We start from the raw sequence: 17,606 nt of genomic DNA, 5'->3' as shown, positions 1-17,606 counted from the left end.
GCATCCACCTTGAAGATGAACTGGCAATGTGGTGTGCACGAGGGGCAGCTCCCAGCTCTGCAGCTTTTTCCTTATGTAGTCCTTTGCTGTATTTTTGTCAAGGTTTAACAAACCTCTTTAACTTTTCAAAGTCTGCAGTTGTCTCTCACAGCTGCCAAGAGGATTCCTGGTACAACCTCCAGACTAGGGGAATGGGGAAAAACCCCCTCTTGTTTTGAGCTGGCACAAAAGGAATCCATCAAAAGGAACAATGAGGTGTCCTGGTCATGCTGCAGCCCAAGCACCCGGGCAGAGAGGTTTGAATGGACCTGTGCCCCTCCTGGCTCTGTTTCAGAGCTACAGCAGCCCTTTGGGGGCACAAAGCAGATGATTAGGGAATAAAGTATCACCATAAAATCATCCCATTGCAATAGCAAAAAAAAGCTGCTCCTTTGTCTATGTGGACAAACTGGCGTCCGCTCAGACCCCAGGAGTTCCCACAGCTATGCTGAAAGAAAATATAACCCTGCTGTTGCTACCTTGGAAATTTTATGGCAGAGGTGATTTAGAAAGTGAATAAATGATATTTTCATGTGTCCCTAAGTCATTAACTTAGAACCCTACTTCTGCATTCAGCACTCTAGTTTGCTGCTAGATTTAAATTAAAGACATACCATGCAGATCAGCCAGGTCATGGCAGTGGGGAAGCTCATGTAGAAACCCAAAACTGAAGGAAGGAAAAGCATTAAGGTCCATTCGTTGTAATAGACAACAGAACAAGGTCCCTAAAATGATGCTGTTAAGTTGCATGAGGAAAGCTGATTTAAGAACCTGCTCTAAAAGCCTTTATCACATCATATGCCCTCTCCTCACTGAGGAAGACAGAAAACTATCAGAGCATTCTTCCTCTTGCATATTCTATTCTGAAGCCATGGTTCACATCAACATTCAAATAATAGAGCTTTTATTTTTAAAAAGTTAACATTTGCAAAGATTTTACAAATATTTTTTAGAGCCATTTGTTTCCATGCTTAGTTATTTAACTGCAAAGGTGAACTGATGGCAAAAGTTACTTCTTCCAGTTTCAGAAATTATTGACATTCGGTCCCTAGGAAAAAGTTACATTTAAAACAAATAATTTTAAAATTTTATACTAGTGTTACTGTAATAATTGCAAGCATTAGTTTCCATTAAAGAGAAGAACCCTGAAGACAGAAACAAGAATCATCATGCCTTCTAGAGGGACTTCAAAACAGAAGAATTTGTACACCCAAAAATCCATAAACTCAAAAAGCACTGTGTTGTAAGTCTTTAAACACTGACAGCTTTTCATCCTTCCGAGATACAGGATTCTGTCATTTGAAAAGAAATCTTGGTCTACACTGTGGCCTTGGCTTCAGTTTATTATCAAATTTAGCTCTTCAAATAAACCAAACCTTGAAGCCCAGTTACCCACTAATGAGCAGGGTAACACCTTAAAAAAAATAAAGCAATACAGAGGTGAAGATCTTGTCACATTTATAAAGAGAAATTATTTAGTCACATTGGCTTTTTTCCCCCACCTTTTACACAGCTCTGCTATTAAAAGCTGTTTTAGAGTTTTATCTAATAGCTAGGTAAGTAGCAATGATACAAACATCAAATGCATGACCTTAACCTATAAAGTAGGGAAATGTTATTCTTTATTGCTCTCGGCAGATCCTGAGGCATTGTGGTGTCACAGGAAAGTCTGACTTTGTTCAGCAGCCCTGTGCTCACCTGGTTCAAACTCCATTGCACCTTTTCCCACAGCAATCCTGCAGGCAGCAGCAGCAACACACACATCCACTGCTGAGCCCTGACTGGAACCAGAGCTCACGTTGGGACACAGCAGACCAACAGTACAGGACAATTAATTATCACAGAATTGTCATATAGGACAGGTGACAGTTACCCACATCACAGCCAGCTCAGCAAGCTGCAGAGGAAGGATGGGAAGGGCCTGTCAGCTTCAGATGTGACACCATCTGAAGGCCATGCTGGAGGAGCCCGAGGCCATTTGGAATCAGTCTGGGCCACAGCTGAGTCCTCACACATGACCATGGTGGCTGATATGCCTCAGCTTCAACTGGGGATGAATTTTCCCCAGGAGCTCCAGTGCTTTGCAGCATCTCCAGGCTGTTCTTGTGAGGGATTTTTTAGAGATTGTGCTTGGTTTCTGTCATGGAATCTTGGAAAACTTTGCCAGAGGAGGTTTAGATGGGATATTAGGGAAAGGTTCTTCCCCCAGTGGGTAGTCAGGCACTGAACAGGCTCCCCAGGGAATGGCAACAGGCCCTAGGCTGCCAGAGCTCCAGGAGTATTTGGACAGCAATCCCCAGGTGGGGATTGTTGAGGTGTCCTGTGCAGGGCCAGGAGCTGATGATCCATTTGCTCCCTTCCTACTCAGGAGGTTCTATGAATCTACAATGCTATGAAATAATATATTCAAATGATATTTATTTTGTAAGCCATTTAAAGCAGATAAATCAATTAAGGCTTAGCCAGCCTTTGAATACAAATTCATGATGTTAAACAGAGCTGGTGCTGCCCAACTGACTTGAGAACTCTGAATATTTTAGAACACTTATTCCAGATACAGAATCCCTCACACTGAGGCAAGGGCTCAGCCTCCAGGAGTTCTCTTGGGCATCCCAACCCACAGGAAGAGTCTCAGCTGCAGACCTGCTGCTGCAAGGAGGGCTGACCCCACTGACAGCTGGCAGGGCTCCACCAGAGCCTGGTCAGGTCTGACTGATGCTCAGGGATGGTCATGCTCACCCTCCCTGCTGGGCTCTGACAGCCACTGTGGTGGGCTCCAGCCTGCACAGAGAGCTCAGTGCTCCATCCCTGAAGCCACGGCACAGCTCAGGCCAGTCCAGCTCCCTGCTGGGGGAGCACCTGCACAGGTGCTGAGGACATGATCTCCTGACTGCTCTAACACCTAGCAAGCTCCTGACTGGATGGCTGGAATTTCTGAAGTTAACCCCTTTGAGGGCCACAGCTAATGTGGGTCATGTGAGCAGACATCCTTAAGACACCCCAGCTATTCAGAAAAGTGTTCAGCATGTAAACACAAACCATATTGCTGGAAACAGGAGCAAAACATCCCAGCCATCAGCAGTAGCACTGACAGCCACAGCACAGCCACACACTGAGCAGCCCCACGTCCTCCTGCTGGGGCTGGGGCAGCTCTGCAGGTGGGGTCTGAGCTGAGCCCAGGGGCAGAATCTCCCCCTGCCCTGCTGCCCACACTGGGGCTCAGCCCAGCACAGGGGGGTTTCTGGGGCAGCCTGAGCCCTCACCCACCAACAGCCCAAGTCCTTCCCCAGGGCTGCTCCTGATCCATTCTCTGGTTTTGTGCTTGGAATGCTTGACCTCAAGACTAATAAACCACTCTCCAATAACATTATTAAAGCACACATCAGGCTCTTCAAAACTCCCCACTGCTAGTTCATACTACCACACATAGTGCCATAGTGAGTGGTAGGTTTTGTCAAACATTCAAAAGTACAAAAAAACCAGGTGCTTTCCCTAAGCTGTTGGAGAAACAAAAAAAAGTAAATTAATCAGTGTGTTTACTATGCATTTTACTACTGCTTAATATCTTCCTGGAAAATTATCATAAATGTAATTAATATTGTCTGACAGTCTGACAAAGCGTTTTCACACCAACAGCTCACTGGACAGATACAACTCTGCTACAAATTCATTCACAACCAGAATAAAACCACACACAACCACAGCCTTCATAAATTATGAGCTTGAAATAAAGATGACTCCTGGCAACCAGGAAAGCTTCTGGCTTGCTTCCTCACATTTTGTTGTTTTCCTGTTAAATCTTTTACCTACTGATAAATTTTAAAGGAGATTATTTCAGAATCTAGGCTAATAGATGGTGGCTGCTGCACAAAAAACATCTGGGGGTGATATTTGCAGAGGTCATTAATACATAAAGGAAAAGAGAAACCAAAGAGTGAGGGAAAAATCAGCTTCAATAACAACTTATAATAACTGCACATTTAAATTGAATTAAAACTTTTCCACGTCTATCTGTAAATTATTGTGTGGCTCATTTAATTAGAGCAGCTCAGTGCAGAGAAGCCTGAACCAACACGTTCCTCAGCCATTGTGCTGCTGGTGGCAGTGCTGCTTCAGGGCTCACACAGCCATGCCTGGCATTCTCTTCAGTCACCTCAGGAAATCCAGAAAGAGTTCCACAAGTCACTGGGAATGTAAATGGGGGTGATCTTTCTGCAGCACAACTAGAGACAAACCAGAGACAAATGATGCTCCAGGTGACATAATTCACCTCACAAGTGAAATGACAGCAGAGGCAGAACAAGAACAGCAGTCAGAGGTAACCTCAGGGAAGGTGACTCCTATGGGAGTGAAGCAGCAAGGGTGAGTCCATCCTTCTGCAAATGGCCAGAAGGGAATTCCAAAGAGGGCAAACTGCTCCAGACAGAGGGTATTATTCCTCCTCAGGGGAGGAAATAACACTTGGAACAAAGACAAAAGCATCAAGGAACAGGACACCAGGAAGACCAAGGAGAGCACAAGGAAACACCACAGAAAGAAAAGAGTTATCTAGAAGGATGCTGTCAGTGGAGCAATACAGGAGCCCTCAAGTCTGGGTGATGGAGTCACAAACCAAAAGATGAAGAATCAGAAAGGGTCGATAAGCAAAGCCTGGGAACAGAGCTGGGGCATGTGTTGAGAAAGATGGGGTGAACCAGAGAATAATGGAGAACAGGGGCTGAAAGCCTGTGGAGAGGAAGACACAGGAGAGTGAAGGTGATCTCATAGAGGTGAGGAATCAGAGAACAACATGCGAAACCCTGGAGAACAGAAAGAAATCCAGACACAGAGGAGCTAAGGAGGGATGGCTGGAAGAGGCCAGGGCACCTTTCCAGGGGAATCACAGAATCAGGAAATGGTTTGGGCTGGAAGGGACCCTAGAGCCCATCCAGTGCCACCCCTGCCATGGGCAGGGACACCTTTCACCATCCCAGGCTGCTCCCAGCCCTGCCCAGCCTGGCCTTGGGCACTGCCAGGGATCCAGGGGCAGCCCCAGCTGCTCTGGGCACCCTGTGCCAGGGCCTGCCCACCCTCACAGGGAACAATTCCTGCCCAATATCCCGTCCAGCCCTGCCCTCTGACAGTGGGAATGCATTCTCTCTTGTCCTGGCACACCAGGCACTTGTCCAAAAGACTTCTCCAGCTCTCCTGGAGTCCCTTTAGGCACTGGAAGGGACTCTGAGGTCCTTCCCCTTTTCCAGGCTGAATAGCCCCAGCTGTCTCATGCTGAATAAAGGCGGGAGATGAGGGCAATGGCAGCTGCCCAGGACGCTCCAGCGCTCGCAGTACCCCTGTGCCCTGGAGTCAGCAGCCGGTGAGGGGCCAGACGAAAAGTGCCCAAAAAATTCCACGGCCGGACCACCCGATGCCGCCATTTCACTCCTGAGGGCTCGGGGGGGGAAACGCGGCGGGCGTGGGCGGGGCCATAACAGACCCCGCCCCCTCCGCCGTCCGCCATTTCAGAGCCGGGCCAGGGCAGCGGGCCGTGGCGTCCGGCGGCGGCCGAGCGGTACCGCTGGGAGTGACGGCGCTGTGCTCCGAGGCTAAGCAGCGCTCACAGCCGCCGGAGCCTGGGGCCTCAGTGGCTACGGAGCCGGCACTGCCCACTGCGAGCGTGTGCGGGGAGCGGCCGCTCACGGCTGTAGCCGAGAGAGTGCACTCGTGATAAGGCGGCTTCTGGAGCCTCCCTGCTGTTCTCTTTGTGGCATCTGCGCCTTTAGGCATCCGTCCATCCATCCATCCATCCATCCATCCATCCATCCATCATCTCGCCTTCTATAACCCAGACTGTGCAGCTGAGGGCACTTGGCTGGTTCAGCTGCAGCCCAGGAGACTGAGGGGAGGCTCCTCGGGGGCTGCAGCTCCTCCCCAGGGCAGGCACAGGGGCAGGGGCTGAGCTCTGCTCTGGCACAGGGACAGGAGCCCAGCAAGGGCTGCAGCTGTGCCAGGCCTTGGCATGGAGCTCAGGGCAAGGTTCTGCCCCCCGAGGCTGCTGGGCACTGCCCAGGCTGCCCAGGGAATGGTGCCAAGGCTGCCAGAGCTGCGGGAGCTCCCAGGGCTGCTCAGGGTGGGGGTGTTGGGGTGGCTGGGCAGGGACAGGGGCTGGATCAATGATCCCTGAGGGTCCCTTCCAATCCAGGACATTGTGATTTTATGATTCTGGGTTTATTCACAGCCAGGTACGACCATTTGTCCTTATGGTGCTGCTTCCACCCATCAATTCCCACTGCACATTTCCCTCCTGTGTCAGAACCACGTTCACCAAGAGCTTCCTGGGTCACCCTGTTTTCATTGAGCTTTTTTCATGTTTCAAGGTATCCCAAGAAATGGCATGACCAAAAATACCTGTGGCATTCATGTTGCACTATCTTGAGATGATTTCAGACATGACACTTGGCTTTACCTTGCTAAAGTTCCACATTATCATGAAACCTTCAGGCTGATGTTTTCATATTGAACTGAAACACTATAACAGACCATTAATATATATAGCAAAAAGCATAATAACAAAAAGAGATAATTGTTTTTAAAACTGACACACTGTTTCAAAGGACACCTTTTAATTGCCAGCACATGTTAAATAAGTATTTATGGTGATAGATGAAATTATGAGTTTGCAAATACCCTGTCAAAAGATAAAGGCATCAACACTTTTTGCAGTGTTGTGCTCATGGCCTCAATTTTTTAAGATTTGAGATCCTCCTGATGTCCAAGAATGAGATTGTTAATTAAAACCTGGATGATACAAGGAAAACATCAAATTTACAGTAAAAGAAAGCTGCCACTGATGTGAATGACAATATTGTGATTTTGGGGCTGGCAGGATGAGCAAATAACAGATGCACAAACATCTTTAATGTTTTATGAGGCCTTGAAGGATATTTCCAAACCTGTCAGGCTTGGAATTTTCATGTGAGGATTCCCCATCTGGCACTAAGAGCTACTGTAGAGAGGAAAAGCAAATGGCAATGTTTTTAACATTGCTCTTAATCTAACATCCTCAGTAGGCTCTTGGTGGAGCTGAACATTGGGATCTCTGTCACACTGTGCCCGTTGCCTGTGGCAGAGGCTGGGCTGTCCCTGGCTGTCACATGTGAAAGATTGGAACATGGCCCAATGGAACAGGGCCATTTCAAGGGGTTTCTGGGTAGTTAAACCAGAAAACATCAGTGCAACCATGTTGGGAATTTACCAGACAAGGTCTTGATAGAAGCCACATCAGGATAGGCAGAGAAAGATAATTGTATTTTCATTGAGTAATGTGCCACGTATTCCAGTAGACAGAGTACTTCCACATGTGTGCACGGAAATACCAAAGAACACAAACTCCTGTCTTGCTGAAATTCCCATCCTTCAGGTGAGAGAGATCTCACTCTTCTAGACTCAAGAAAGGAGCTAGAGGAGGAGAAATTTGATTTTCTGATATGTCACTCAACTAAGTAAAACTCAAATGATGAGTTTTCTGTGAATGAAAAGGAACATCACGTATTGTAATGCAGAAGTGTTCTGATTTTTCGTCCCCAAAGTTGAGCACCTTAACGCAGGATTTACAGACCTGAAGCTTACATGTCACACAGTAAGCATGCTTTGTACTGGAGTATTATTATTGCAGACTACTGTTGGCAATGACAAAAGTACTTCTTTTTCTGTAGAATAGTGGAATTTTGCTCTCACAGATGTCTCCTGTGCAGGGAAAATAGTGCAGATACAAAGGGATGCCCTTGGTTACGAAAAGTGAAAACGGAAGAGGGAAAACTCTTGGGCAGCTGGTCCCTTCGGGGCGCTGCAGAATTTCTCAGAGCACAGCGAAGCACTGGCCACCAGTTTCTCTGACAGATCATCATTTGCATCTCATTTACACAGGAAGCATTTCATCTCCTAGCCGGCATTCCCGCGGGTTGTGCCCGTGGAGATTCCCCGTGCCCGGGCTCCGGCTGCCGCTGCCCCTCGGCCGAGGAGAGCCTCGGTTACCGGGAGCGCTGCCCGCGGCCGCCGGGCCCAGGGCTGCCGTGCTGCATCTTCCACGCGAGCCTGGCTCCCCGCACAGGGCACCACTCCCGTTTCTCCTGCTCCAAGAGCCCGGCCGGCCACAGGAGGCACGTTCCCCTCCGGGCTCCTCTCCACAGAGCCAGCCGGACGCGCGGGCGGGGCGCACCGGCCCTTTCCGAAGCTCCGGGCCGCCCCGGGAGATCACTCTGTTTGCGCGGCGGGGCCCCTCCACCCCGGGCGCTGCCCGCTCCGCGGTGCGGCAGCAGCCACGCTCCCCGGCCCCGCTCCCGGCCCCGCTCCCCGGCCTTGCTCTCGCTCCCAGCCCCGCTCCCCGGCCTTGCTCTCGCTCCCCGCACCCGGCCCCGCTCCCCTCCCCCCGGCGCGCGGTAGGCTCCGCCCCCGGCCGGCACTTGACGGACGGGCGGAGGAGCCAATGGCGCGCGGGGCACGTGCGCGCCGCAGCCAATGGGTGTCGGCGGTCGGCGGGTTGGGCGGGGCCGGGGCGCTGGAGCGGCTCGTTGTGCGCTGCGGACCGATCGCCTCCCGCTGCCCGGGCCCGGCCGCCGCCGCCGCAGGTGAGGCCGCGCGCGGGGCCGCAGCGTTTCGCCTGAACGGCCCCGGCGGCACCCGCGGGGCCGGCGCGGAAAGGAACGGGCGACGAGGACCGGGCGGGCGGGCCGAGGCCTGGGCCTGGCAGGGTAGTCCGGCCTGTGGGGGGAGGGGCCGCAGGGCAGCGCGGGCCCGGGGCGGCGGGGTCGCGGCCTGCCGGGCCCGCGGGGGCCGGATGGGGCACGGGCAGGGAGCGGATCCTGAGGCCGCCGCGCTTGCGGCGGGAAGGCCGCGGGTCGCGGTGCCGCGATGCGTCTCAGGGCCTTTCTCCGTCCGGTTAATGGCCTCATCTTTCATGTTTATTTTTCCCGTGTCTGTGCGGACGCAGCTTTTAAATCTCCCACGTTGGTTAGGGCTGGCACGCCGTTGTTGATGGCGGTACCCGAGGGTCCGTGTCAGCGCGGTCAGCGCCGGTTGGCATCGGTGCTGCTGTGGCGAGTGCTCGGGGCCGCAGGAATCGGGGCTAAAGCTGCAGCCGCTGCTGTTTGTGCTCCTGGAGCAATTCCGTGCAGAGCGTTTGCTCGGCTTTAGCGGCTGGAGGAGGCAGGGCTGTCCTGGGGCGCTTTCTCTCAGTGGGACAGCCGTGGGGAGCCGTGCTCCTGCCGGGCTCTGCCCTGCTGCGAGTGCGGGAGCGTTTGTTGGGCACGGAGTTGTATCCGAGACTTGCTGGGAAAGGAAGCGCGGTTTGTTTCTTGAGGACTTGCGCCGGGATCCTGTGATCACTTCATGAGGCATCTGTGGAAAACAAAAGAGGAAAGAGTTGGGACGGGTAGGGATTAATACCTTTTGTTAACGCCTGTTGTTGTTATATTTGATCACTTTTTGAGGTGTTTGTAGTTTTGTTCATTTTACTCCCTGATGGTGGGTGTTGACTGCTCGCCTTGCTCGGCTCTCACCTCTTTACGAGTTGTTGTTTCCCTGTACTCCTGTTTTTACCACTTTTTTTTTCCTGGAGCCGTGTGAACCGTTCTGTGACTTGTTACATTACAACTAGGGTGATGCACATGTTCCATAGTCTTTATCAAACCTGTAGAGTTGATGGGATTTCTTAGATTCCTGTTGACTCCTGGGTTATGTTTGTGCGTGTGATGAATAATAAAATCAAGAGTCCTGAGCCTGTAAGTCTGTGCTGCATGAGATGTTCCTGTGAGTGTCCTGTTTTGTTCTGAAGCAGAGTAACTGTGTATATAATGATCCCGGTGCTCCTGTGGTTTCCATTATTCAAGGTGTTCAGCGGTCAGGAGTCACAGCTGTGGTTGCAGGAGACTCTTTCCAGGCCTGACTGGAATATGAACAGGAACACCTTAAGCTGGTGTGATTGTTAAGTGTGTTGTGCAGTGAGTTTGTAGCCCTGCTGTGGGTGGTTCTGCGGGACCCGATGAACTCCTCAGGGATTGTTTTGTGTGGTACCAAGTTTGTGAAAACAGCCACAGCAGTAAGCACAGGCTGCATGGAAATGTGAATGTTGTGTGTAGCAGCTTACTTATCTGTGTTTGGTGCTGACATGAACCTACTGGGAAATGTGCTCTGATTTTAAGCACTATTTTCTTGCTGTTTCTTGAATGTTCTATCACTTTTTTTTTCTTCTGGAAAAAGCCCTCCTTGTCTTGACCTGAGACATGCCATTTTACTTTCAGAGTCCATCTCTTTCAGCTGTTGTACCAGCCTACTTTCTCTCTTGAAGCTTTGGTCTCTGTCTTGTTTCTTGCTTATTTGTTGTGAGCTCTCTGAATTGATTCCCAGGGTTACTGCCTGTCACTGACCACATGTGGATAAGCTGCCTGTGAAGTTGGTAGCCTTTAGTCACCAGGTTTAGAAAGCTCAAACCTGCTACGTATTTAGACTTCAAGAAGAAGTTCAGAGAAGCTGTTCTTTCTGCATTCCAGGTATTTTAGAAGTGGCTTGGAAGGCATTTAGGGAGAATGACAGGAGAGGTGATAAATTTTGACTTGTGCTGAAAGTGATCAGGGCACTTCTGTCTGATGAGCAGTTCTGTATTCAGGCACCTGCAAGCTTCAAACTGCTGGCCTAAATGATCCATTTGAGTATACAACCTCCTTATATGTAGGTGATGTATGCAAAAATAGATTCTAATTTATTTTTTTTTCTGAGGAGATAGGGTGGAAATAAGCTGTACTGAGAAGGCAGAGGTGTTTTTCATGTGTGTGGGTTTGCTGCCTTCAGGGTTTTTTTTGTTTGTTTTTAAAATTAGTAGCAGTAGTATAATACTACAAAGGTATAATTTTCCTATCCTGCTGCTTCCATAGCTTCCATGTAGGAACACAGCAGTAAACTACAGTGCCTCACCAGGCCCTCAGAGATGGATTTCCAGCTAGTTGTTTTGTGCTGCTGAACAAGTTAGATGCTGTCTTTTCCTCCTGCTATTACTTGTCTTCCTGCCCCATCAAGGTGAAAGTATCTGAAGATGGGTCAGTGTTATCCAAGGTTGGATCGATGTGTGGAGCTGCTGTTGTCAGAAAGTGTCTGGAATCTACAGTTCTTATGTCCACTTCTCATCTCCTGCCCTCTCCCTCAGAAAGGAATCATTCCCTCACAGCACAGTTGTCTCCAGATGTCTTTTGTGTGGGTTAAAAATTGCCAAAGGCAGTTTGTGGACAATCTGACACTGTCTAGAAAAAGGAAGATAATAAATGATTTCCTTTTTTTAGAGGTCTGTTTATCATAAATCTGTGGGTTTTTTGATACTAGTGCAGAAGATGAGATAGTCCAGGCTGTGCAGAGTTTTTCCCTGTCTCTTCCCTGTGTAGGAGTTTGCTGGTGGTAACTGGCAGCATCTTTGAGCCAGGGGCAGCAGCTGTGGAATCCCAGAATGGCTGGAGCTGGGAGGGACCTTAGAGACCATTTCATTGCACCCTGTGTCACAGGCAGGGACTGTCCCAGGCTGCTCCCAGCCCTGCCCAGCCTGGCCTTGGGCACTGCCAGGGATCCAGGGGCAGCCACAGCTGCTCTGGGAAATCCATTCCAGGGATGGATTCCACAATTCCTGATTCCCAATCTCCCATCCAGCCCTGCCCTGTGGCAGTGGGAGCCATTCCCTGTGTCCTGTCCCTGCAGGCCTTGTCCCCAGTCCCTCTGCAGCTCTCCTGGAGCCCCTTCAGGCCCCAAAAGGGACTCTGAGGTGTCCCTGGAGCCTTCTCCTGTCCAGGTGAGCAGGCCCAGCTGTGCCAGGCTGGCTCAGAGCAGAGGGGCTCCAGCCCTGGCAGCATCTCCGTGGCTCCTCTGGTCTCACTCCAGCAGCTCCATGTCTTTCCTGTGCTGGGAAGTGTGTTGTGATGTGAAACTCTGAGCAGAGCCCGGCATCCTCTCCCTGTCAGGGCTGGCTGTTGACCTGGGGAGATGGGAAATGTGCGTCGGGCAGCAGATGTTCGGTGTCTCAGCCACACGTTCCTGATTGCCCTCGTTGCTCCTGCTCAGGCTGAGGGGCCCCAGTCCCTGCTGGGTGTTGGACCAGCAGTGCATGGTGATTACAGCCAGCCTGTATCTGATTTCTGACAGCATCTCAGCATCCCATGATTAATTTTGTTCCTAGCAATTGAGTGCAGTTCATCAGACTGGTAAAGTAAGGTCATTGCTCTGAAGAATGCAGCTTATCTTTCAAATGCTTTTGTCTCTGAATGACAATATAAGCATTGACAAAAACACCTTGATGATGTTATTATATGAACATGAATAAAAACAACTAAAGGAGGTATTTAAAACCCTTCTAGACAAATTTGATTGCTAAAACTGCTTTGCTGAAATATTAAAATTATGACAGTTGAGATTTGTTAGACCAAAAATATGCTCAAAACTAAGTTTATGCCCAGTGTTTTTAAAACAACATTAAAAAAAAAGCCTAAAATATGTTGTACTGAAATGAGTGATTCAGCATATGGAAATAGAATTTGTGGAAATGCAGCAGCAGATTTTAGTAATGGCTGCTTCTGGTGCTGAGCTATTTTTACTGGCAAAAGTGTTGGAATCTTAGGTGCAGTCAAGCTGAGGAGAACAAGGGTAGTGTCCTCGTTTCAGGTGTGCAAAGGGGAAAAGAATCAAAGAGATGAGATCTGTTACCTCTGGAAAACCCAAAGGATAGGCAAGTAGAAAGGGTTTGCTTTTTTCCCCTCATACACTATAAATGCTGTTTTTGAATTTAAGAGACAATCTGGATTTTGTGATTTCCCCTCCCCCCAGATGGCTTTTGATGTTTGGTCAAGATTTGAGGGGAATTTGAAGGAATAGTGCATGGATGTGTGGTGAATCAAATACAGCAGGGCTTGCACTGCACTGTCCTTGTCCTGTGGTCTGTGTGCTTGTGGGGTGCAATATGCAGAGCTGTTGGGGCCATGAAAAGAGCTTGTATAAAGAATAAAAGGTGTTTTCCTGTAGATTATGAGGAAAGGCTCTATGTAGAGAGGTCTGGATTAAGTAATGGAGAGAGATGTGTTCTGACTGTGGAGTGCTAGGAAACTTTTTTTTCCTTGGGAGGCAGGTGGGCCTAGGGGAAGGTTTTCTGCTGGTGTGTCTCTTCAGGTGAAACCTATTCTGTTCCTTACACCAATTTCAGAGAAGACAGTATGTTGCTTTTTCTTCCCCCAGTTATGTTGTGATTAAACTCTTCTCTGGACTGCTTCACTTCTCAATCCTGGTATAAATCTGCCTGCAGAGCAAGTTTTTGCATGACAATACTGTGTTGGATAGTTCTTGAAAACTGTTTTCCTGAAGCAGTTTAAATTAATTCAGGCTCTTCAGGCCCTTTTACTGTGTGGCATTGGTTTTGACATGTGTTCCAGCCTGCACATCTCAGCACCTCTGCACCTGCCTTCTGCATTGGTTTGGCACTTGCCTGGATGTAGTAGTGTTCTTTTTGTTCTGTTTCAGGTGTGGTCTCCAAGGAACAGCTCAGCAGCTTAAGACAAGATTGTTGCCTTGTAGTCAGCCCTGACTCTGGGGGGGAGGCATGTCAGCAAAAATCCGTGTGCTCCAGTAGCCTTGAGTTCTGCTGGAGAAGCAGAAGGGCTCCAGTAGCCGTGGGGTTCTGCTTCAAGCACCCCATTTAGATTCCTAAGTCCACAGGCAGAGCTCAAGAATGAGCCTATGGGACTGAAGTGCAAGTTGATGAAAGAGCTCATGGGCAGAGCTCTGCAGCATCACTGGTCTCAGGGCTCCTGTTCATTTACCACTGACACCACCAATAAGGAGATTTCACCAGTTCAGAGGCTCTGTCAGGCCCTGTCCACTGGAGCCCTTCCTGTACAGAGTGTCCTGGGTGATCCTGACTTGCACTTCATGGCAAAGAAAGATTGAGGTTTTGGGTGAGTAGCTGGGTCAGCAGCTCCAGGTTTGCATGGTGTAAGGACCATGCTGTGCTCACTGTGGCCCATTCCCAGTGCTCCAGTCAAGGTGCCATGAGCTCTGTTACACAGAAGTCATTGATCCAGGAAGAATTTCCCATCTTAAATTCTGCACTAGCTGATCCATCATCCATCCCACCTGAAGAGCTGCCTCCATCTCTGGGGACCCCAGCAGAAGAAAGACATGGACCTGTTGGAGTGATACCATGGAGGCACGGAAGTGCTCTGAGAGCTGGAGCCCCTCTGCTCTGAGCCAGCCTGGCACAGCTGGGCCTGCTCACCTGGACAGGAGAAGGCTCCAGGGACACCTCAGAGCCCCTTTTGGGGCCTGCAGGGGCTCCAGGAGAGCTGCAGAGGGACTGGGGACAAGGCCTGCAGGGACAGGACACAGGGAATGGCTCCCACTGCCACAGGGCAGGGCTGGGTGGGAGATTGGGAATCAGGAATTGTGGAATCCATCCCTGGAATGGATTTCCCAGAGCAGCTGTGGGTGCCCCTGGATCCCTGGCAGTGCCCAAGGCCAGGCTGGGCAGGGCTGGGAGGGACCTGGGACAGTGGGAGGTGTCCCTGCCATGGCAGGGGGTGCAATGAACTGATCTCTAAGGTTCCTTCCAACCCAGCTATCCTGGGATTCTGTAAGCATCTCTTTAGGTGTCTGCATATGAATTTGTGACCTCAGTAGTGGTCTGGTGCCTTTTTAGTCCTGTGAACAAGATGAAGGTGGACAAAGCCTCTTGCCTGATGTTGAAGGCAGACAGTTCTTGCCAGTGTTCTCATTTCACATGATCTCCACAGTTCCATACAGATCTCCCTTCTTAGCAAACATCTTGCAGTGAAACAATAGCAGTGATTGCTAGAATTCTGGATGGAGGTACAGTGTCATTGGGAAAAAACTTTTATTGGTCTGTTGCCAGAACCATTAAACCTGGTGTGCTGTTGTGAGAAGGTGATTGTCATGGTCAGTGCAACATTTCTGCAAATTATGCTCATGAGAGCTTTTCAATCCAGTCCTGGGAATGCTGGCCTGGCTGAGGATGCCTGAGCAGTCATTGGCACAGGTGGTGAAGTGTTATCTGTGTGGATTCAAGCACCTCCAGAATTAGTGGAAGATTCAGGTGCAGCACATGTGGTTCCCTTTATTGCTTTGTGCATTTTAATTTTGGGGCATCTTTCCCAAGGAAGAAGGTGGCTGCTGCCTTTCCAAACAAGCTTCTGTAGCATTTGGTTATTTTAAAAAATTGTCATTTTGGGAAGTGCAGTGCAGTGGAACCTAGTCTTAAAGTTTTAGTTTTTTGGGACGTAGAAATGAAGGCTTGTTTTGGAAAGGTTGAAAACTACCAGTGTCTTTTCAGTCAGCCTTCCCAAATGGAGCTGTTGGGCTTTCTTGCCATCATTGACCTGTGCACTGGGCATATAAATGCATTCAGTCTTTTGATTTATGGCATTGTGGATTGACAAACATCGGTTAATCAAGTTCTCACTTGCAAATAAGTGTATAGGCCTGGTTCTCAAATCTGGAATATTTACTGATAGAAGTGGATTGTTATCTCTTTGGTAGACAAAGATCAGGACATTCCCTCAGCGTATTTCAGTGAGAGCAGAATAAAAATTTGTTTTCCAGTGTAGCATTGCTTGTTTCATCCATCCTATTGTATAGCTCCTTTTCTTTTTGGAAATCTTTTCAGTATGCAGAGGTTACAGTTCTTCAGGGGCTCTTTTTAACTTGGCTGGCATGAGAACTGTTCACCTGTTGAGGAATACCCCTGGTGCAGGTTGGCAGCAGCAGTGTGAGCTGCAGCTTCTTCACCTCTGACAGACTTGGGGCCATGACCATTTTCCTGGGGAGCCCCTTCCAGAACCTTTGCCTAATATGCAACCTAAACCTCTCCTGACACATTCAGAAGACCCTGGACTAAACATCAGCATTAGGATGGGCACAGCCTGGAGGGGCTTTGTCTGGGGTCCCCCCCAGGGCACCAGCTCGAGCTGTTCTGTGTCCCTGCACCACAAAGGAACTGGGACTGTGCTGTGGGAAACCTGGGGCTGAGCTGGTGAGAGGGGCTGGGCTGACTGGGGGCCTGTGGGGTGTGCAGGGACTCACATGGGGCCTGTGGGGTCACTGCAGCCTCTGCTGCAAAGGGGCTGTGACCCCAGCAGTGCCAGTCTGCTGACAGTGGGACCCCAGAGTGGCATCAGACCGGTGGAGTGCTGCAGTTTCCTTAACACCTCACCAGCAGAAGTGGTGCCCACTGACTTCCAGGCTGGCTGGACAGCGTTAGTCCTGCAGCCAATTGTGGAAGTGCTCAGCAAGAGCTTTGGAAGAAAGAAGCATCTTCTCTCTCAGCACTCTGATCCTCCAGCTCTTCATTGTGCCTTTACTGCTCCTGCATGCTTGGTGTCCCATGGAAACCTTTGCCAGGCCTGTATGCAAGGGCTTCCTGTGTTTGCTTTCTAAAAGCCTGAAGAAAAGCAGGTGGAAGCTTCCTTCCCACCTTCTGATGGCTCTGAATCAGCACTGCCCCAGGCACTGCTTGAGTATCCTGGGAGGTGCAGACTGTGAGCGTTGCAGAGGGTTAGAGGATGCGGGACAATGATGGAAAGTTAGCAGCCACTTGCCAAACTCTTGGCAAGTCTGCTTTATGCCAGATATAAGTGTGGTAACTTGCCATCCTGGTGTGCTGGGAAGTTTTCTCTGCTTGGTGGTTTTCTCTGCACTGTGGTGTCTCCTTTTCAGGCAGCAGATACACCCTGGAGAATTAAAAAAAAACCAAAACCCCAATCTTTTAAATAACTGTTCTTGAAATCAGTTGAATATAGCAATTTCTTAATCTCAGCAGCAGGAAGGATTTATATCATAAATAAATGGCAATAAAGGGCAAAGTTGGTTAAAATGAAGGAACTGTTAACTTTTTCCTCTTACAGGTGGAAAAATCTCAACATTTCTTCCTTTGCTTGCTAAATATTCTAGTTGTGCCATATAACTTTCACTCATCCACATATTGGTGAGTTCTGCTTGTAGGGCTTGAGTTTTGCAAGCAAAGCTGCCTTCTATTCAAATAATTCTGAAAATGTGTGTTGCATGGTTTTATAACTTAGACATGGTGACCACAGATGGTTCAGCTGTTTGAGTGTTGTTTATCAGAACAGGAAACTTCTCTGAGATTGTGCTCACAAGTGCTGACACAGCCAGGAGGGAATGTGTGTTTAATGACAGAATTTGCAGTACAACTGAGATGACTTGGCAGCTTAAAAATTGTCTGCTGAGGGAGTCTCTTCCCCTGCTTCCAGCTTTGCAGTGCCTCCTCCTGCTCTCCTATCCTGTGGCATTAGCCGGTGCTTATCTTGCTGCAAGGAAAGCAGATTAAAACTGCTGACACAACAGAAAGGGCTTCCCTCCTGTGTGGTTTTCCATTGCTTTCACAGTCCAGATCGGTTATCCCATGGGCAGAGTGTGCTGGAATTGACTCGTGTTGACACTTGAAACACAAAAGTGAGGGTAGGAGCTGATCTGTGGGTGAAGGGGAGCAGGAGCTGCCAGCTCTTAATGCTTCAACACATATTGAAAAGATAAAGATT

The 17,606-nt window shown here is 49.3% G+C and overlaps 1 protein-coding gene across 2 annotated transcripts in view; it reads left to right on the top strand.

The window, feature by feature from the left end:
- The first annotated feature begins 8,490 nt into the window (after positions 1 to 8,490).
- Positions 8,491 to 17,606, top strand: part of ELAVL1 (ELAV like RNA binding protein 1) — a 47,239-nt gene continuing 38,123 nt past the window's right edge. For both annotated transcript variants that reach the window (XM_074528779.1, XM_074528778.1), the window contains exon 1: positions 8,491 to 8,642. The gene's annotated coding sequence lies outside the window, so the exon portion shown is untranslated. The remainder of the gene's footprint in view (positions 8,643 to 17,606) is intronic.

Source organism: Zonotrichia albicollis, chromosome 29, assembly GCF_047830755.1.
Source record: "Zonotrichia albicollis isolate bZonAlb1 chromosome 29, bZonAlb1.hap1, whole genome shotgun sequence".
In the NCBI taxonomy this organism is placed as follows: Eukaryota; Metazoa; Chordata; class Aves; order Passeriformes; family Passerellidae; genus Zonotrichia; species Zonotrichia albicollis.
The sequence above is the reverse complement of the archived record's forward strand: the minus strand, read 5'-3'. Positions and strand labels throughout refer to the sequence as shown.